At 34.8% G+C, this 23651-nt stretch overlaps 1 long non-coding RNA gene across 1 annotated transcript; it reads right to left on the minus strand.

Moving 5' to 3' along the window:
- Positions 1-728: 728 nt before the first annotated feature.
- On the minus strand, positions 729-19119 carry LOC145239983 (uncharacterized). Its single transcript, XR_013862454.1, has 2 exons — positions 18886-19119; positions 729-2528 (listed from the first exon to the last, which is right to left on the minus strand). It is a non-coding gene; the product is annotated as an uncharacterized LOC145239983 (long non-coding RNA).
- Positions 19120-23651: the final 4532 nt, after the last annotated feature.

The raw sequence follows: 23651 nt of genomic DNA on the forward strand, positions 1-23651 counted from the left end.
CATTGCTCCACAGATTTTCCAATGTAAGAATTTACATACTTTATTGTGACGGGCAGTATAAAGACAATCTGCCAAGAGGATTAGGCATCCATGCATTAGCTGATTGAGCTCTTAATTTCTGAGTGGCAAAACCTGCACTGGCCAATTGCTCTAAGGCCAATGATTTGAAGCAATTTGTGAATAATATGTGATCTTGTCAAACTACAATGAGCCTTTCCTCATCAGAGAAAAATTGAACCATTGGTGTTAAGCATCAATGTCTATATATTTCTGCTTAAGTTTCTTCCAGGAACTTTCCAGCTCTTGTGATTTTCCATCCTTGTGTTTTTGGTTTCTAACTCGATGTCTGTGTATTTCCTTCTTTTCTTTATTACCATCTGTGTTGCTGGTTCATCATATACCTCGACTGTATCCTCTAGTATCTCCACCTGTTGAGTTTGAATGTACTACCCCATGCTTACTATTGAGTCTCATTATGTATGGTTTATTTTTGTAAGGCTTTCTTTTCGTTGTAGGTATATCCTCTTCATGCATTACGTTCAGTATATTATTTTATGTAACGATAGCAATTTCCTTATCTTTGTATCTAGGCTATTGATATTATATTAAAGCCAGTCAATAATAGTGAAACCATTAAAGAGGGATTGCTAGCTGGTTTATTGCATAAATTTTATTTTTGGGGTTTAATTAAGATTTGAGCATCTTTTTAATGCACACTACATATTCTCTTTTATTGTGTTTTTATGGCATACAATATATTTTTGTTGACAGTTTTTAAGGTGTACTATGTATTCTTGTTGCGTACCTTTTTAAGTCATACTTTGTATTCTTTAACAAAGTGTGTGTTCTCATGTCTTTCTAACATTTTCTTTTAATTTTCTTCCTTTGAAGATTGTAACGCTGGGTATGGGACAGCCAGACCAGCTGCCAACATTGCCCTGCTTTTTATTGAACCCAACCGAGAGCTCTTTTTAGTATCCTCATTGTTCCCTTAAGTGCAATTGTCTGGATCTCTTTTGTACTTGGTTCACCAGGAATATTAGTTAGATAGAACTTCAGGTTCTTCTTCATAAGCCCTGTTGCACCTATAATGATTGGTATGATTGATATCTCTCTAAAATTCCAGTTTCTTTTCATATCATACATGAGACCTTGATATTTGGTCTGTTTCTCCCTTTCAGCTCTGTTCAGCCCTCCATCATTAGGAACACTCACTTCAATCAAGATTGCAACTCTCTAACTTATTCCATGTAACTATGTCAGGTTACACAGCAGGTGTGCGTTCTCATATGTCTTAGTAAATATGATTTTGAGGAAACGAATATCCACATAATTCACAAAAATGTGGTTTTATCCAGTGTGAGCTCATATGTTACATTAATTTGATTGTTTAGAACAAGCATATCCACACAATTCACATAAGTGTGACTTTTTTCTTCTCTATGTAACTAAATGTGACTTAACTGAACACGACTATCACGACAACTCAATGATGCTTTTCTCCAGTATGTATTCTTCATTTTCACTACACTTTATTTTTCAGAACAAGAATATCCGCACACTTAACAAGAATGTGGCTTTTCTCTCTCTTTTTTCATTTTTCTTCATCTTTTTCTTCTAGGGGTGGGACATCCCACCAGATGTCTGACATTTACCCCTATTTTAAAAATGTCCAGTGTGAGTTTTCATATGCCTCACTAAATTAGATTTGTCGGAACAAGAATATCCACACACTTGACAAGAATAAGGCTTTTCCCCAGTGTGAGTTCTTATATGTTTCTCTAAACGTGCTTTAACTGAACAAGAATAGCCACATACCTCACAAGAATGTGGCTTTTCATCAGTGTGAGATCCCATATGTCTCACTAAACTTGATTTTACAGAACAAGACCATCCACACACTTTGCAGGAATATGGTTTTTCCCCAGTGTGCGTTCTTGTATGTGTCACTAAATTTGATTTTTTAGAAGAAGAATATCCACACAAATCACAGGAATATGGCTTTTCCCCAGTGTGAGTTCTTACATGTGTTGCCAATTGTGCTTTTTGAGAACAAGAATATCCACATACTTGACAAGAATGTGGCTTTTCCACGGTGTTTACTTGCATGTTTGATAAAATTAATGTTGGAACAAAATTATCAATGCAGTAAAAATAACTTGGCATTTTATTTTCGTATTCTAGTTTAAGTTCATTGATGTTTAAGCTAATTAAAGAAAGAGCACATACTTCTCAAAAATATAGCTTTTACTTCATGTAAAAAATGTTTTGTCCTGTGATTTTTATACTGAATATTTTTTTCGGAAGAGTATATTTGTTTTAGATTCTATCCCTTCATAACTGTTAATTTATTTTAACATAAAATACGCTTCACAAACAAATATCTTTGATATGAGTTATTTTTCCATTGTTGAAGACAATTCGATGTTCTGAAAAATCTTTCACGTGAAGCAATAAATGTCTATGGAATAATTTGAAAGAAAGTGACGATCGATTAAAATTCAATAAAGTTGTTAAAACAGGAACATCTGCAAATAAAAAGAAATGAATGTCAATATTTGCAACAATGTTGTTCAAACACTAGAATTGTTTACTGTTGTTAATATTATTGGATTGAACGCATAACACATCAATTACTTTCATCTTAAATATTATAGTGAAAAATAACTAGATGTTTTCTAACTTGACAAAGAATTACTCAATACAATTGTTGCTTGCGATATATATTCTTTAAACACTTACACAGTGAGTTGTTTTATGATTATCATTGTGGTGAGAAAAGAAGAAATATATATATTGGAATCGGAGATATCGTATCTTTTTGGAGTATGAGAATTGGAAAAATTTGAGCCTATTTTCTAATGCCAAAACTGATTCCTTAAATTATCTTTTTTATTTAATTTTGGTTTAAGAGACATCTTCCACTGCTGGTAGATATAATAAAATAATAAATATTTATTGATTTAAATTTGCAGAAAGACAAATCTCAAGGTCACCCCCTCACAAGTGTGTTCTTACATTTCACCGCTTCACAAGTGTGTTTTTACATTTCACCCCTTCACAAGTGTTCTTACATTTCATCCCATCACAAGTGTTCTTACATTTCACCCCATCACAAGTGTTCTTACATTTCACCCCATCACAAGTGTGTTTTTACATTTCACCCCTTCACAAGTGTTCTTACATTTCACCCCATCACAAGTGTTCTTACATTTCACCCCATCACAAGTGTTCTTACATTTCACCCCATCACAAGTGTGTTTTTACATTTCACCCCTTCACAAGTGTTCTTACATTTCACCCCATCACAAGTGTTCTTACATTTCACCCCATCACAAGTGTTCTTACATTTCACCCCATCACAAGTGTTCTTACATTTCACCCCATCACAAGTGTTCTTACATTTCACCCCATCACAAGTGTTCTTACATTTCACCCCATCACAAGTTTGTTTTTACATTTCACCTCTTCACAAGTGTGTTCTTATATTTGAGAATATATAGGCAAGACATATTTTTACAGTAAAAGATACAAAATAACGATTTTATAATTAAATATGTAGGGATTTATAAAGAATTGGAATCGGTAATCGCATAAGAATCAGGAAAAATATTGGAATCGTCCCATCATTATATATATATATATATATATATATATATATATATATATATATATATTGAGACTCCCGTCCTGTTTGTTGTAATCCGCTCTGACAATAAAATTTTCCAACTTTTAGTGTAATTAATATTGTTGGTTACATTTCAACTTCACCAGTGATTTACATTGTAAAGCAAAACAACTGCAAGTATATGAAGTATAGGTAGAGAAATATTTTGATGAGTACTTTCAAATCATTTACTTTCATATGAACTTTTTTGGGGGGTCTTTCTCCCAGGGAAAATTAAATTATAATTCATCTTTGGCTTTTAGATTCTTTCCACATTGCATCTATTGTTTATTATAATTCCTGTTCTTCTCTTTCTACTACTTCCCTACCTCTACAGTTCTTTTTCATCACCATTATTATTCATCCTTTTCTTTTTGTTCATCTCTAATCTAAATGTTTTAAAGTTGTTTTTTGCATACACTTATACAAGTATTATGCCAATCTTTTTCCTCTTATGATGGGAAGCATTTAGCTTCGAAATAGCATGACCAAAAGTGGTTCTTTTCCGTTGTTGTCCTTATTGATCTGATGCTTTGCTAAAGTTTTATGTAACTTTTGTTTTTCATCTTTTTAATTCAATTTATAAATTGCTCCTTTTAATCGGGTAGAGCTTTTATTATCTTAATAGATTTGTATTTTAAAGAGAATATATATATTTAGTTAATTATATATATAATAAATTAACCTATATACATACATAAATCTTCATCTTAACTATTGTCATAAATTTCTATTCATCCCATAGCCTTGAGCCCCTGAAGGGCATAAGCAATCTACAACTTTGTAGATGCTTTTATAGCGAGGAGTTCTTTTTACAGGGTGAGGGCGCTGGCCTCACGCCCAACCTTCCCAGAAGGTACATACAGCACCCATCTGGTCACTCATCTGGTACTTGCCACGCTCAACATTGCTTAACTAGCGAGAACCAATGTGTCAATGTGATTGTGCCGTACACAAATTTCTATAGGTTTAAAGAAAAGGTTCTTATTGCAAAATCATAAAAATGTTTACATTTTCTTGCAAGAAGCTTTTTTTCATGCCCAAAAGTTACTAATTTGGTTGGAAGAGCTACAGTAATGTTCTCGATATATTTTTTGAATTTATGGTGTTTAGTTTTTGTTTCTATCTTATATATATATTGTCCAAAATCACTGATTCTATATATATAGAATGGACTATTTTCAGTCTTGGTACTCTTTTATACAATTTTTACAGAGTGAAGGTGCTGGCCTCACGCTTCCCAGAAAGTACATACAGCGCCTAGCATTCCCAAATGGTCACCCATCTGGTACTGGCCAGGCTCAACGTTGCTTAACTTCAGTGATCTGGCAAGAACCGGTGTGTCAACGTGCTTGTGCCATACATAAATTTCTATAGGTTCAAAGAAAAGGTTCTTATTACCTTTGTTTCTGCCTTCCTAAATCACATGCATATATTTGATATGTCGAGAACATTACTGTAGCTTTTCCAACCAAATTAGTAATTTTTGGGCACGAAAAAGCTTGCAAGAAAATGTAAACATTTTTATGATTTTTCAAGAAAATGTAAACATTTTTATGATTTTTCATAAAAATGTTTACATTTTCTTGCAAGCTTTTTCGTGCCCAAAAATTACTAATTTGGTTGGAAAAGCTACAGTAATGTTCTCGACATATTTTTTTAATCTATGGTTTTTAGTTTTTGTTTCTATCTTATATATTTCTCAGTGTGTTAATCCTATAATGCCAATCTAAACTTGACGAGAACTATCCATTCATTTCTAATTTATCTGAATATTACTATTATTTGTAACTACATGCGTTTAACTTCTCGATGTGTCCTATGTTTTTATATCAAAAATTAGCACAAGCAAATTTTTAAATTAATAATTATCATATACATCAACAAATACTTTGAGGATACAGCCAAGGCTGCTTCAAAGGAGAGTTTTCTCAACCCTGTTAAAAATCCTATGCATCTACAATGCCAACATTCGCACATGCATGGAGCATTGTTGCCACATCTGGGCTCTGAATTTGGTGCATCTTCATCTTAGAGGGGGTTCAAAAAGAATCTCAAACCTAATAAGTCCTGCACCTATGCCCAAGCTTCATCATCTTTTCCACCAGAGAAATATTGTATATCTATGACAGTTTTACAAGCGCTCTGATTAATTTATAGCAATTATACCCCCTTGACGTATATACTTTGATCAATCCAATACGCAGCAAATTCCTACCCTTTTACTGTTGTGTATCTAGATGCCAAAAAGCCTTCAACACAAATAGCTACCTCATATGGACCACTCCTTTGGAATTTCTCCAGTGTCCTGTTTTCATGACTGTAATGAAATGCAGAAGTTTAAATACATTTGAGCAAACATCTCCCTACTCAACTACCTACAATCCACTGTTAGTAGTTTTCTATAGCAGTCTATTAGGTCCATGTGGTAATGCGCCTTGTTTTAGATGAAAAACAATATAAGAAACATCTTGAATGTTTTATCTATAAATACCAGTTCACCTTTAATTCATCTGAACGTAAAATTATTTGTAACCACAGGATGTTTAATGTTTGATCTTTAAATATTAGTAAGGCAATTTTTTATTACTATAAACCTGTCATCAATATCTTACTTGACCTTACCTCCCTAAACTTTGTGCAAAAATGTAACCAAGCATTTTATAAGGATAGGATTAACACATTCATATAATTTTATATGATTTTAAAATTATTCACATGTAAGAAAAGCATATAAAGTAATAAAGCTGTAAAAATTTGCATTAATTCTTTTATTTCTTTATGTGTTTAGGTTTGTACTTAAATACTAAAAACGGGAATAAATCAAACAAGTAAAATACATATCATGATAGTAATGGATGCTCTTTCTGTCATTGTTTGTCTTTTATGACGTTGACTAATGTGCATCAGCCATGGTCCATATGTTTAGGCATTGCTCATAAATGGTATACAAGGGGATTAACAAGTGACATTCGTTTTTGTCGCAAAAGTATACAAGCTGGTAAAGGGATCATTAAGTCATCATTCCTGGCAGTACTCAAATCTCGGGCAAGTCAAACATTTAATTAGAGAGCAGTAATTTAGAGGAGAGGTGTTTCCTAACAGAAATATAACACATGCAGTGCATATATATTTCGTAGTAAATTCACTGCATAAATTATCTGGCTATGATTAAAACTAAGCTAAAATTGTATAACGAATGTGTTCAATATTAATAATGAATATTGAAACTCAGTGGCTCACAGTGCACCCAGATCGCGAAACTTTGGAAATAGGATTGTGACACAGATTTTACTGACTTATGCGACCTAAAAAAAAGCTTATTACGTCAGAATAATCATTTACAACACTGTGAGTACTATCGGAGCATAAATAAAATGGTTTCCAGGCTATTTTTCCCATTTTGGGGTCCAAGAATATCCCTGACTTTAGTCGGATTTGGACCTTATAATTCACCCTCGTGCGTGCATTCCAAAATTCTCAATGACTATCCATTGTATTTTTCTGAAATTTTGCATGGAGGTACACTTTTATAAGGGGAAATGTAACATTCTCAGATTTTTGAAAATTATTGATATGTATGTCTATTTAGTAGTTTTCCATGGTGCTGAACTCAAAAATGGATGTTTTACACCCGAAACTGCACTGTTTGCCCATTTTCAGTAAGTTCCGGGGTCCTTGAGAGGGCCACAATAGGTCAAAATGCCCTAAATTGGTTGAACATGACACATTTGGGCCTGTAACTTTCGATCCATTCATTTTATTTTTCTGAAACTAATGGCTAAGATCAAAGAGAAAAAAGATCAAGAAAAGAGACAAAGCATTTCAACAAGCTGAACAAGGCATTGCAAATATGATTTACAATATACTAGGGAAACAATGAATAAAACGACTCTTACCAATACATGGGTCAGTGAAATCTATGCAGAACAATACCCATTTCATGGTAGACAATAGCATTGCATTAATTCAAAAGAATATTCTCTACAAGAGAATAATACCATCTTTTTGGGAGGTTAAACAGTCTAGCATGTGAACGAATAGTGTGATCAGTGGCACCACATTCTGTGCAATATTTCGGATGCTGGATCCGTGCACTCAACTGACATATGACAGGATCAGATCGTTCTAATAACCTGCTCATCACATCTGTCAGCTGTGCAATAGGTGAGATTTTCCGAGACAAAAACTGGAGATAGTTCCGAATATCTTTGTTGTTGGCTTCTAAGCATTCCTCAGACATACCTCCAAGACCGTGACCATCATTCAAACCAATCAACTCGACTGAGTGATGAAGTGTTCCATGCAAAGTTTGGTTGATCCTGATCCAAGGAAAATTGTCGATTATGTTGTATGTAGCTGTGTCACATAAGTCCTTGAGCTTGGTCAAGTCAACTTTCTGTGTAGACGACACAACGGACAGAATGGTGGAAAGTTGGCGATGCAGAAGGAGAATGTTTTCTTGATGTTTAATGGAGGAACGACCTGAGAGCAACTCTGTGATGGCACAGAGTACCTCCTCAGAGAAAAATCGTCTCCCCTGGTTACCATCTGTTGATGTCCCACCTTTTCCATTTGCTTTGTTGCATCGATTGAGGTAAAGTCCTGTGGCATGAAGAATCACATCAAGTACTCTTTCTCTGGATTGCCGAATTGGTTCACCAAGTTGTCCAGATTTCTGGACCCAATTCTTGTAATCTATATGACATCGATACAGAACTTTCAAAAACCATGTGGTGACATTAATGTATGAATGGGTGACGCAGATGTTTGTTTGGTCCGATGTGGTAAGTGGTTTTTTAGTAAGCCCTTGACGAACTTCAAAGTCTCCTGCTTCAGTAGGCACATCACCCTCTTCATTAACCAACTGTTCATAAAGCTTCAACGTTTCCTCTTCAGACCTTTCAATTGGAAATCTTGCAGAAACTTTTTCGTGATCTGTCCAATCTTTCGTTTGACTGATACAAAGGATGCAATCAGCTCCACCTAAACCAGATATATGTCTCTTGAATTTGAGATCTTTCATTGAGTCATGAATGGTTACCTTCACATTAACAGCATTGTCCTCCTGATATTTCACACACACACCTTCTTCTTTCAGCTCAGAGCGTGCCTTGTCTGTTGTGGGTATTACGAGATTCAGGAGATCCTCATCAGTTTCAGACTCCCTGATTAGAAACAATGGTCAAAGTGTGCGGCATGAATTTGGTGTATGGTTGATCCATCAATTTCAAGTCAAGAGCTGGAGGGTCTTGGCTCAATTATTCATTGCATTAAGAGTTTCAATCCACAAATATACTGCTTTTTACAGAATTGAAAAAGATTGTACGGATGTCGAAATATGTGAATTAAAAGTTTGCAATAATGCCCTTTATTCTACACCTTCGAATTTTCAAATATGATTTCCTGAAAATGGCTACAAATGGAAATAAATCAACTTAAAAGCATGTTTTAATGGTAGAAATTGGCTAGGATGTAACTAACAATATTGTTTAGAGGTTATATTGATTATTCTTTGAGTTTTCCTTTTTTTGTGTGGAAAATGTTTGTCTTTTAGGGGACAATAGGGAGGAAATAATGCTATTTTTGTCAGATTTTAGAGAAAAATTCCCCAATTTCTCCTTTTTTACATTGCCTTAAAACCAATTATCCTCTTTATATGCTCCTTCCACTCTCCTAAAACAATCAGGAACATGTTAAATCTTTTTTCTGTCCCTTAGTTTAATTTTTGGGGATTTTTGCTGCATTGAGTTATTGGAGCTCTGATTTTTTCATCCGAAACCTGTCACATCCGAAACCTGTCACATTGGCTCTGAAATTGATCAGCAATAAACTAAAAAACGGCTAAGAGTCACATCATAAAACTGCCAGATTCTGAAAGTGTAAAGATTGTACTTTCAGAAAATACTATACTTTGATATGTGAGGAATAGCCGTTTTTGATTTATTTTGGATTGAAGGTCCCAGTTTAGTCAATTTCACCCCCCGAAAAACAGCAATTTATATGCGAATTTTTCTCAAATTTCTCCATGAAATGCTGAATTTTTCATATACTCTAATCTTTTGAAAGCAATTATTCTTCTGGTATGATCCCTTCACAACCACAAACCCATAGAAAAGAATAAACTGTCTTTTATAGCAATTTTTGGCCATTTTAGGGTATTTTTTTGCAAACGCTTGGATTTAGAGCAGCAATCTCTTGGTTACAGTGCGCGCGTGAAAGTTTTCGCGATCTGGGCAACTTCAAAATATCATAAAACAACTTCTAGTTGAGCTCTGGACTTAATTTTTTTTTTGTTTTTTATGAAATTTAATGCAGATTTGGAATATGCTAATTGTGAACAAAAATGAGAGAATATTTTTTTGGCCTATTTCCACCTCTGGGCCCACTGTGTGGCTATTATATTACGTTCAAGTCATATGTTGTGTTCAGTATTCTTATTTCGGGACAAAAAATTCTGTGGTTTATTAAATTGTTCAGTGAAATTAAAAATTAGTTAAAAAGTCCTTTCTCATAAATAAAATAGATTTCTAAAGATTAATGTTATTATTTTGTAAATCATTATAAATATGTAGAATAGGGTGGAGGCTTTGTTAAAAGAATTTCTTTGAGGATTTGGAAAAAAAATGTTACAATTACATTAAATGTATTTGTAATGAAAATGTAGTGCAATTCTACAAAAAATGTGTTGAACTAGACTTTGGTATGTGTTAAATACACAGAGAACTTATTTTCGCAATTTACTTTCAACTACTGAACACATTCTTAGCCAGAAGTTGAAATTTTTGGTTGTGATGTAATTTACCAAAACGCATGCTGTTCTTTAAGTAGTTTAGAATTTAAAAAAGAAATCCCAGATAATATGTATTGTAATGTACAGATTAAACACACATTTAGAGACAGATGCATTTACACACACACACACAAAGTGATGCTCCCTGTTGGTTTGTAAATGAACATGCAGCTCGAGCACTATAAAAGCAATGGGCGAATGTTTATTTATAATGGACATTTGTTGAGATCATTTGCACGTGCAGATTCCATGGGCAAATGAGTAGAACAGCTGACTATCAATGCAATCAATCCTCGGCTAAGAAAAGGTGCTAGTCTTGCTACACTGATAAGTTGTGATACAACAAAACAAAATTATATATTTAAGCCATCCCTCTTTGGGTAGAGCACTGTCGTAAATGTATCTCACCCACTACTTAAATGGCTATGAAGCAAGGCTTGCTGTTTGTTTCGAAATAAAATAAACAGCTCAAGCACTATAAAAGCGATGAGTAAATGTTTATTCAAAATAGGCATTTGTTGAGGTAACCTGCAAGTGGTACTTCCATGGGCTGATGGATAGAACTGCTGACTATCAACGCAATGGTTGTAAGTTCAATCTTGGCTAGGGAAAAGTGCTAGGCTAGCCGCAGATGAGTTGTGATACAATGAAAAAGTACTGTATGTGGATGATTACACATATATATATATATATAGGCACACACACACACACACATATATATATATATAGACACACACACACATATATATAGACACACACACACATATATATATATAGACACACACACACATATCTATATATAGACACACACACATATATATATAGACACACACACACATATATATATATATATAGACACACACATATATATATATATATATATATATATAGACACACACACATATATATATATAGACACACACATATATATATATAGACACACACATATATATATATATAGACACACACACATATATATATAGACACACACATATATATATATATAGACACACACACTCACACACATATATGTATATATACATATATATAGTCTGCAGTATGTAACACAAAACTAATTATATATATATTGACAAGAAGTTTATACATATATTTAGACTTTTAGATATTAGCTAATTGAATAAAAATGTAGTCGGTACACCATTTAAAAGAAAGATTGAATACATTTTAAATATATATCAAATAAAAATATGCCAAATAAAATGGCTAAGATTAGAAAAATACTTCAAATAAAAATTGATATCCTAATAAAAATGTACCAAATAAAATATCAAATTGATAACGTTAAAAAATTGTACCAAATTAAAATATTAAAAAATTTATAACCTTTTAAAGATACACTCGATAAAAATTGTTCCAAAGTAAGATTGATAACGTGATAAAGTATACCAAATAAAAATTTATAATGTAATAAAAATATACTAAATAAAATTTGATAATGCTATAAAATATTTCAAATGAAAATAAAATTGACACGTGTAGCAGAATTGGCAATAACCAAAATGAGGGGAAATAAAGAGCTTACCTTGGATACATCTGTTATTGTGTTGCGGGCCGATCGGAAGAGAGTTCCAAGATGACGTCCATGGTTTCTTATTGGCGTTGAACCCATGCAATTCTTGCAGAATCATGTGCGCTCTCACACGATTATGCAAATATATAATTCCCGGTCGCTATAAAGACAGGACGCTGGGAAGCAGTCAAGGAGTGTTTTGCAGATTGTGCGTAGGTGATTCTGGCGGTTGGATTGTCCTTTGTGACGAACCATGAATCTGCGAGAAGCGAGTTTTCTTCTGCCTCTTTCTTTTTTTTCTTTCCTGTCTTCTTCTTTTACGACGGTCATTACAGCCAAGAAATTCCTCTCTTTTAGAGGTGGGCGGTGCAGGGCAAAACTGACTAATTCCTATCTTTGTTCCTAATTTTTACCGACTACATTTTGCTACAAGCTATTTCGGCTCGACTATGGCAAAGGTGCGGATAAGCAGTGATATCATCAAGCCATGCTCTGGCAAGATGTTGTAGCGTGGCTGAAAAAAGTGAGACTTTTCGTACACCTTCAGCAGGTATGATATAGCAAGTCTCATACCTTAATATCTGATAGGTGATGCACTGGCCCTCTACATGGAAATGAAGGAGGACAATCAAAAGAAGATAGACCAGATTGAGGCCCAATTAAAAGAGGCATTTACCGATGACGCGTTTGCAGGATACAGAAAAAAAAACTATGGTCAGATGGGTTGGCGAACGTGTGGATGTTTACGTCAACAAAATAAGGCAGTTGGTTGGATTGACTGGGTTCACAGGAAATGGCCTAGAGAGACTCACGAAATTGACTTTTGTAACTGAGTTTCCTGACGTCATCTCAATTGCTCTTCAACAGGCGCCGAACATCGAAGCCCTGACCACGCAGGAGCTTAATGTCGAGAGCGGGAATTTTGATGACGACTGGAGAACAAATTCAGGATGTGTTTGTGGCCACACGCTCACCCAAGAACAACAGGGCCAAGAATATTCCTATTAATGTGACCTGTTTTAAATGCTATGTTAAAGGCCACCTTGCGAAGGACTGTCGAAAACGCAGAACACAGTCTTACCAGTACGGTGAGAGTGGACACTGGGCTCAGAACTGCTTGGGAAATGAGCAAGAGGACACATAAGCGCCAGTCTCCTTCTCCACTAAATTGCGAACACGACGCTCATGCTGACAGGACGCGATGTTTGGCACTTATTGATACAGGATGCTCTAGGGCGATTTTACATGCCGACCAGTGCCAGTCTTGGAGAAAAACAAACGTGAATGTTGAAAGAATTGGTGGAATATCCCATGCGTGCTGTGATGTTGGAGCGTTCTCTGTATCCACTGATGAAGGTGTGTTTGCTAGGATCAATGTGTTGGTGGTGCGTAGCAAACTGCTGGGGTTTGACTTACTTCTAGGGATCGATGCCATAAAAACTCTGGGAGGTGTCATTGTCGAACCTACAGGACCAGTGCGGATGGAAAAATATTAAATGCGCAACCATTTGTATTAATGAACCGGATTTCACCACCAACTTTGACCATCAAAGCCAAACGTGGACCGCATCGTAGAAGTTGTCTGAGGACCACCCCCCTGAAAGACTACATGATCGAGTGTCAGAAATCCGTGAAGAATACATGCAGGAGCTCCGCACCTGGATAGATAATGGTGGGATCATGCCGTACCCAGAGAATAAATTGGGACTCCTTAAAGGCTTAATTCCCCTGATGGCTGTGATACAGCAGAACAAAGCTAAAGTGCGCCCGGTGATGGACAACCGGGAGCTAAACCATTACGTAGACGTGTTTATGGCCAACGCAGACACTTGTGCAGCTAAGCTGTGCGAATGGAGACAAAAAGGTGCTAACATGTCTCTACTGGACCTCAGGAGAGCATACCTACGTAACATGTCTCTACTGGACCTCAGGAGAGCATACCTACAAGTACAGGTCCATGAGACACTGTGGCCATACCGGACTGTGGAAATCGACAGGAAAAAATACTGTCTGACCCGTTTGAGATTCGGCTTGAATGTGACTCCCCTGATAATGAGAGCAATTGTCAGCGAAATATTATGCCAGGAAGAAGTTGTAGGCCGCACAGCATCTGCTTATATTGATATTTTTATCAATGAAGACGTGGTGCCTGCGACGCTGTAAGAGAACGCTTAACGCAGTTTGGGTTGGAGTGCAAGAACCCGAAGAGGTTGAAAGACTGTGCACGGTTGCTGGGATTGGCAGTCAGGATCGAATGCAGTGAACTGTGGTGGAAATGAGAAAATGCAATTCCACAGGCTCCCAGTATTGTTACGCGATAAACAATGTTCTCCCTGTGTGGCCGACTTGTCGGGCACTTTCTGGTGTGCGGTTGGTTTTGTGTGGCTTGTGGAATACTCAGAAGGAGAGTAAGTTCGGTAACAAAGGGCTGGGATGATGAAGCGAGGGATGCCGTACTGCATTGTATGATGTTTGAGATCTTAGAATCTGTGCAGCAGGACGATCTGTCCCAGTGAAATTGGTGTGTGGACAGCAAAGAGCTGAATGTATGGGTCGATGCTAGCTCCCTAGCAATTGGTGTAGCTTTGGAGACGCGTGAAACTGTGTTGGAAGACGCATGTTGGCTGTGACCTGAAGATGACTGAACACATGAACTTAGCTGAACTGGACGCCATATTGAAAGGCATCAATTTAGCTCTTCAACGGCTGGGCAGGATACTACACATAAAGACAGATTCTGTATGCTTATACCATTGGGTCTCTGATATGCTAACTGGAAAGGTGGAAGTACGCACAAAAGCAGCAAGCAAAATACTTACTAAGAGGTGACTAAGCACTCTCAAGGAGCTCGGGAAAAAGTACGGGCTGACAGTGGACGTGACGCTGGTTCCATCAGCACAAAACATCACAGACCGATCGACATGAGTACCACAGCGGTGGTCTGAGGCGATAAAAAAGAAAAATGGGCTTCACCCGGTGATTGGCACAGTTCACACAGACGAGCTGGATGAAAGTAAAATCATGGCTTTTCACAAAGGTAGTAGACATCTGGGAGGTGCGACGCACTTCCTACTTTGTCAGTGAAAGTTGCCTAACCATGAGAAAAGCAACCATTAAAACGGTCATACAGAAATGTGAGGTATGTCAGTCCATTGATCCAGCGCCGGTCAAGTGGGAAAAGACAAAGCTGGAATTGAACGAGAATTGGCAGAAAATTGGAATGGATATCACGCATTATGACACCTTCCATTTTTTAACTTTAACAGAGTGTGGTCCATCGCATTTCTCCGTTTGGAGGAAATTGACGAAGCAGAACTCAGCAAGCGTGACTCATCAGTTGGAGACAGTGTTCCTCGAATGTGGCTCGCCACATTAAATCCTTTTAGACAATGACATGGCTTTCTGCACCAACATGTTTCAAGCATTTGCACATACATGGGGAATTCACTTGCGATTCTGTTGTGCATATACTCCAGTCGGGAATGGCATAGCGGAGCAATGTCACCATACACTGAAATGAATAGCGGCTAGAATGCAGTGTCCCATACAGGAGGCTGTCTACTAGTATAACATCACACCCAGAGACAGCATATCTCCCTTTACTGTGCCTGCCAACAGAATTTATCGATACAAAGTTCAAGTAAAGGAGACCAATCTTGCAACTGCATCGCCAGGTCCCAAGAACAGATCTTACCAGGTTGGAGATTGCGTGTGGGTCAAAAGACCGCAAAATCGATGTACCACAAGGTTTGGCAAGGGTGTGGTGACCAAGGTAATCAGCCCTCAATTGATTTTGGTGAACAGTGTGCCTCGCCACGTGAAGGATTTACACCCTTGCCATTATGTTACATCGGAGGAAGAGGAAGACTCAGACAGTACGATGTCTTCTGAAAGGACCGGGAGTATGATGCAGGACAATGGAGAGGATTTTGAGCCATATAATGCACATACTGAACAAGCGGAAGAAGGACCACCCCTCTTACCTTTACAAAGGAGTACCCGACAAAGACGGATACTGCCCACCAGCCCTGATTGTGAAATACTGCCTATGGAACCACGAGAGTGGATAATGGAACAGACTGGTGGAATTAACCGTGGTAATGAGAAAATAGCAATGAGGAAGTGCTGCCTCGATTCTTCGAAGAAGTACCCGACAAAGATGACTGCCTTCCCCTTCCCTGTTTGTGATCATGAGATCAGGGAGGATTAAAGCAGAATTGGCAATAACCGAAATGGGGGAAAATAAAGAGCTTACCTTGGATATGTCAGTTGTGTTACCAGCCGAGCGGAAGAGAGTTCCAAGATAGCGTCCATGGGTTTTTATTGGCGTGGACCCCATGCAATTCTTGCAGAATCGAGTGTGCGCTCGCGCAATTATGCAAATATATAATTCCCGGCCGCTATAAAAGCAGAACGCTGGGAAGCAGTCAGTGAGTGTTTTGCATAGGTGGTTCTGGCGGTTAGATTGTTCTTTGTGATGAACCACAAATCTGTGAGAAGCAAGATTTCTTTGCTTTTTTTCCTTTTTTCTTTTCTGTCTCCTTCTTCTTTCTCTATGGTCATAACAGCCAAAAAATCCCTCTCTTCTAGAGGTGGGCGGTGCAGGGCGAAACTGACTATTTCCTATCCTTGTTCCTGGTTTTTGCCTACTACATTTTGCTACACAACATCATCAAAATATTATAAAATAAAAATAGATAACCTCATAAATACCAAATAAACATAATTCAAGAATTAAAGAAATAATGCTATGAAATATACCAATCAAAAATTCATAGTGTTTACCGATGTATTGGAAAATTCAAGATGGCGCCTAACTCTTTCTTTAATATGGAAAGTTTGGGAAAAGGTGTTATAAATAAAAAACTAGACAAAATACTGTTAGAAACTCGCTCAATATATGTTACCATGACATAGGTTGACATATATTCGGTGAGGTTTTAATAGTATTTTGTCTAGTTTATTATGTATAATACATTTTCCCAAACTTCCCGTGTTAAAGAGAGAGTCGGGCACCATTTTGAATTTTCCAATACATCGGTAAACACTGTATGTTTTTTCGAGCTGAATAAACATGTTACATTGAATAAAAACACAAAACTATATCCAGTTTGGTAGAAAAGTAACTTATCTTGCCTTTGATAACATCTATTTGTTATATATTTGTTTTTTTGACAACTTTTCGAATCTATGTGTACAGTAATACAAACCCAAATATACACAATGAAAAATCCAAAGAAAAATTGATAATTTTAAAAAATATGCCAAATAAAAATAATTCAAAAATAAATATGAGAACGTTACAAATATATATCTAATAAATATAATTCAAAAATCAAAGTGATAATGGCTGCATGAGCACGCACAGGGACTTTGTATACACTTTTTTTTTTAAATAAAAAATAATATTTCTATTATGTTTCCAAAAACTTTAATAGTTGATTTTGGAAGTATATTCCACAATGAAAGTAAACAAACCACTTTGAAAAGAGAAATTACGAGTTTTGTATATTTTATTTGCAGTTTTGTGTTAAGGGTGTCAAAAAAATCCCCCCAAATTCTGTTCATGTGTGCTATGTCAGCGCTAGTGTCAGATTTTAACCGACTGAAGGGGGGGGAGGCGTTTCTGCAACTCAACGGCTATACCTGAACTCGACGTAGAAGGAAAAAACAATGAAACTCTTAACTTGTGTGGAGAATCCTTCTCGGCTTTTCTCGGCTAACTGGAGTTGCAACGTATTGCCTCGTTGCTTACAACGACAAATTGTCTTTGTAATAGTAACTGTGAAACGTGTAACTTGACTAAACAAAAAAGTCCAACTAACACATCAACGATAGGGGTGTTTTTATAACCCACAAGTTGATGCTATGCAAAGTTCAGTCCGACGCACGTGGTGGACAACAAACTACTACTACTATATAATCAGTCGACCAAGCACCTTTTTATACCTTTTGCTTGAACGACTGCCTCCCAGAATTCCACTGCCTCCCCCCTCCACATCGAGTTCCGGTCAGTAATAATTACCACACAAGGTGTGTCAGAAACTTTGTGAAAAATATTGAATAATTCCACCCCCTGTCTTTCCAAGCTTATAACTACTCGAAAAATGTAATTCAAACCCTGACTTTTTTTCAATTAAAGGAGCAAGGACCAAGGTTTCATTAAACAAAAAAAGACAAAAAAAAACAAAAAAAAAAACAACGTGATTAAAAAAAAAAAAGTTTTAAACTTCGGACTTTACAGGTAAATTTCTAAAAAACACTACTTTTTTTGTTTTAAATTTGAATATATTATTTATTAATCTTTTATCTCCAATTTGTGATATATAAAACTTTGATAAGTAAATTAATTATTTACTTTTTAATAGACATTTCAAAATGGTGGGGGGTGAATTAAAAAAAAACGTTTGTCTAAAATATTATATTCGGTTTATTGGAAAGAGCATAAAATTTAACATTGACCCTGAAAGTATCCTAAAAATAGAATCAATAGAATAATTTTGATAGATTTTTAAAGTTCAAAAATTGAAAAATACTGAACTCGTAACATTCAATTAATTTCATTACTGTTTAAAAAAAAAAATTCTATTACTTTTTATACAACTTTAATAGTTTATTTCGGAAGTATAATCCATAAAGAAAATAAATAGCCCACGTTTAAAAGAGAAATTACGAGTTTTTTTTTATATTTTATTCGCAGTTTCGTGTTAGGGGTATCAAAAAATCTGATACACACCTATGTCAGCGCTTCTGAAAACCAATAAAAGTGGTAATTTTAAAGGATTTTTCAAGGGTGGAAAGATTCTTCATCAAATTTATTGAAGTTATTGTATAGGGTTTTTTTTGTTTTGTCTTTTTTTTTAAATTAAAAAAAAAAGAAAAGAAAAAACTTACCTTTCATTTCAGGACGAAAAAAATCGGGATGAATTCGTTGTTTCTTTTGTGTTCAAAACAGCAAATTTGTTTTGTTTGTTAGGATTTCTTTAGTAAATTGATACAACTTTTGTTTTGTGTGTTCAATTCATTAAGAAATAAAATATATAAAAATATAAAAGAATCAAAATTAAAAGATTAAAAACGCGAATCAAACGTAAAATTATTTAATGAGAAAATTAACTGCTAAAGAACAATGGATTTAGGTCATCGTAAAACGGTGTAATAATTATTTCATTCCTCGTGTAAAAATGTCCGCTTACTAGTTAAATGTGCCGAATTGTTTTCCTATCAAGTTTGGATTATATTTGCCAATGTTTAAAGTTTATTGGGATTTATTTTGTAAAATTCAATTTTGATTCTTATGTAGAGAGTGATCCGTGCTGCAATAATAACGTTATTATTTAAAAAGCCATTCTTAACACGGGGAGGGGAGGGTGTTTTGTAGTTTGTACCTATTCTGTACTTCAACCTTACAATTGAATAAAAAAAAACATATCATAAAACTTTAATTAAACGTGGAAATACGATTTAAAAAATAGCGGGATCACTCTCTGCATTAGCGCCTCAATTTTGTATTGTTGGGATTTTTTTTGTACCAATAATGGTGCCCCCCCCCGTTTACATTTATTATTTTTTATCTGGTTCTTGTATTCGATTTTTTTGTATTTCGTATCTTTTTTGATTCTTAGTTTCGTACATTTTGGGTTTGTACGAAACTCCCTTTAATATTGAGAAAAGGAAAATGCTAACTCCGTAATGACGTCACGAGCCCAGCGCGAGATTCGCCCTCTTTTGAAATTCCGCCGACGTGGAGATTGGACATTCGTTTCATTGCCCGGCGCTGAAAATGGAATTTTGATGAGCCTCCTTCAAAGAAGAAAATCCGGGTATGCGACGAGGCATACTTCTGGAAACTATCTACGTGACTACGGTTTTGCACATATTTTTGAAGGAGTGTAATTATTTAAAAAGAAAATACCTTATTTTACATGACAAGGAATTTTGGAACCTCCTACAAAGAAGCAAACCCGGCAAGAATACCCGGATATGCAACGCGGCCATACTTTTGAAATCCATCTGTGTGTCTACAGTTTGCACACAAATGAAGGAGAGAAGATTCTAAAAGGACTTTAAACGAGAAAAAAAAAAGAAAAAGAAAAACGCATGTGCCTGACTGGCTTTCAATTTGTGAGTATGCTCCTAAAATTTACTACATAAGAGAGTGTGATTAGACACTACTATTTTGAATCTTATTATTGTATTCGTTCTTGGATACAACATCTTCATTATGAGAACCAATGTTATTTTTTTCATTATATGTTACCTTGGCGTTTTTTAAATTTAATGCCCGCAAATGGAAAAATTTGCAACTAATTTTATTGCGAATAAAGTCTCTTCTCCGTTTCAAAGCAAGACCTTTATATTTTATTCTTTACCCCCCCTTCTTTTGTTTCATGCTGTCATTTTTTTTTCAGGTTAGTTACTTTAGCGTCAGATTTATCTGGAAGCAAGATGAAATTCCGACAGTACATACAATTCATGGCCCTCTTGCAGTTTACGGAAACAGAAATATGAGGAAGAAAATGGGCATAAGTCGTGTTACACCTGTAGTAAGAATGATATTTGATTCGATAGAGAAATTGACGTAAAAATTGCAATTATTGCAAAAGAATTAGTAAGTACTTAATAATAGTATAAAAATAATTATTGTAAAAGAATTTTTAAAAAGTTAAAATCATATTTAAGTAACATAGGTACCTCTGTGCGAGCCTTTTCTAGTCTTACACAAAAACACACGTTCACATTTCAAGCTATATTACTTGTCATATACATACACGCACACAAACATACGCGCCCACGTCCACATATGTACATATATTCACGTTCGCGTACATACACTCACATATACACAAACGCTAACGTACACACATGTACTCTCGTAAGCACGCATGGACAACGTCACTTCCCCTTTCAAAGGACATCCACACATGTGCAAAAGACACACCGGAAACACCTATAAAAGGAAGAGACAAGCTGTTTCCAACCCTTTTCTTTTCAGACCAGCTTCCTAGCTGGGCGGTCTACAGACCGACAGCATGCCTTTTCGGCATGCGCACACACGTGCATACCTCACACCACTTGCTACTATGTGGGACAAAAAGCTATCAGACCGTACGTACACTTTATACGCTTTCTCTCTCCATGGCCTGGATTGACTTTTTCTCATTCTTACTCTTTCTCTCTCTATCTACTACTTGTGCCAGAGAACACCACCGCGTAGCTGACGGCTAACATGGTGCACAGGTAACTGATTTCAACCCTCCATCCTTTTCTTTGTCTACACGATGGACTGCCATTTCTCGTTCCATTACATTATTCACTTCTTTTCCCACACGCGAACAAACGATAGTGACCCGAACGTGAGATGAAAACACATTTTCTTTTTCCTTCTATAATACCAATCCCGCAACAAACGATGGTTACACCCGCGCGGACATGAACACATGTTATATCTAAAACATTTATTCTTTCAACAGTAAATAAACAACAAGTTTATCTATTCCAGCAAGTGAGTCTTTGTTTCCTTCATTCCATTCGTTTCATTATTTTTCTTTTGTAACGGGATTAGGATTTATATATCCTAGTCCTCTACACCTCCAATGCGCGCCACAGTTTTACCCACCCCTATATGTAACACAATGTAATTGTAATTTAATTTCATATTATCATCCTAACTTTTTTTACCATTTAATAAAAAAAAGCTTCAAATAAACTGCTAATATTTTTTTTGTTAATTTTTACAGCATACAAACATAATGAAAATGCGAGACAAAAATCGTGTGTACATTATCGACGCTTTAAAACAATGTTCCTATGTAGTGACGTTCTTTAAGTCGTTACACACCCATGTTTAAAAAATCTGGTAAAAATCAAATAATAATATTTTCCTGAAATTTTCGATATTCAATCATTATTAAATAAACTTACATATTAAAAGTAGGTTTCGTTAAATATATTAGCGGAAATATATTTTTTAGGTATTCTACCCCCCCCCCCCATATTTTATGGTCCGAAAACTAAGCAAAATAAATGTGGATTAATAAAAGTTTCAACATGTTTTAAAGCTGAAAAGATCAAATAATTAAAATATATATATAAACCTGTTATTTATTTCATTTACCTCAAAGTTGTAAATAAAATTGGACATAAATTCAATATTATGTTAAAAAAACATTTTCTGAATAATTTTTTTCGGTAATATAATTATTCGATTCGAATTACAAGACACACAAAAAAAAAAACAATTCTAAAAAATAATTATATTTAAAAAGTTTTAAATGATATTAAATTCAAATATTATGCGATATGAAGTTTAAATGGATTTTTTAATAACAGGTTTCCAATAATAAAAAAAATATTCACATAAAAGAATATAAGGCTACTGAGATAATAAAAATTGTAAATACAAAATCAACCTTAAAAAAATTCGTTTTGATTTTATTATTTATATTGATAGAGGATGGTTTTTATGTTTGGCGCGTTTTTTTTCAAAAATGTACGGAGGCTTGCTTGTAAAGAACATTATTTTTAAATACATGTGTCAACAGAAGACGTTAAAATTTATTTTATTTTATTAACTCTAGTCTGTGTCGTTCGTTAATAAAAATGTATTTGTTTTACAAAAGGTAAGTTTTATATTATTTTTTATCCATAGCAAAAAAAAAAACAAAAAAAAAAAACGTAACTCCATTAATAACTATAACGCGAACGCTTATCCATAGAAATGAACACAAACACACGAAATGATGACGTCACTATTAAAATGTGTACTATTGACGTTTTACACAACGCCGTGGATGTACCTGAAGTAACACAATTCGATTGCCTATTTATAGTGAACTATTTTACTTTATATTTAAAAAATTTTAATTAGATCGTCAGTTATTACGATAAAATAATGACGGAATTTAAAAATTGAAATTATTGTAAAAGAATTTAATTACTAATTATTTAATGATTAAATTATTATTGTAAAAAAATAATAAAAATAAAAATAATTATTGTAAAAGAATTTAATTACTAATTATTTGATGATTAAAATATTATTGTAGAAAAATAATAAAAATAAAAATAATTATTGTAACAGAAATTAATTACTAATTATTTAATGATTAAAATATCATTGTAGAAAAATAATAAAAATAAAAATAATTATTGTAAAAGAAATTAATTACTAATTATTTAATGATTAAAATATTATTGTGGAAAAATAATAAAAATAAAAATAATTATTGTAACATAAATTAATTACTAATTATTTAATGATTAAAATATTATTGTAGAAAAATAATAAAAATAAAAATAATTATTGTAACAGAAATTGGTGAAGCTGTGATAAGTATAAGTAGGTCCTGCAGACGAGCTGAGATTCGGAAAATTTAGGTTAACAACCGGTGAAGCTACAGAAAAATAACCCTTTTGGGTGAAGATGGATATAAACAAAGAGGCTTGCCTTTTTTCTGTTGTTCTTGGCCTTCGGGCTGGGATCAAAGAAGGTTTTCTTGGCGTTTTCGCCAAGATCAAAGTACCATTTTTATTGTTATCTTTTTTTGTTTTTACACGTTGTGCCAGTTGGCACAGTTTAATATTCAAATTTAAAATCGTTAAATACAATTTAGGCGCGCAGTGCAATTGATTGTTTCAGCGCGTTAAAAAAATGAAAA

Source organism: Euprymna scolopes, chromosome 19 (assembly GCF_053919585.1).
Source record: "Euprymna scolopes isolate OS-2025 chromosome 19, ASM5391958v1, whole genome shotgun sequence".
NCBI lineage: Eukaryota > Metazoa > Mollusca > Cephalopoda > Sepiida > Sepiolidae > Euprymna > Euprymna scolopes.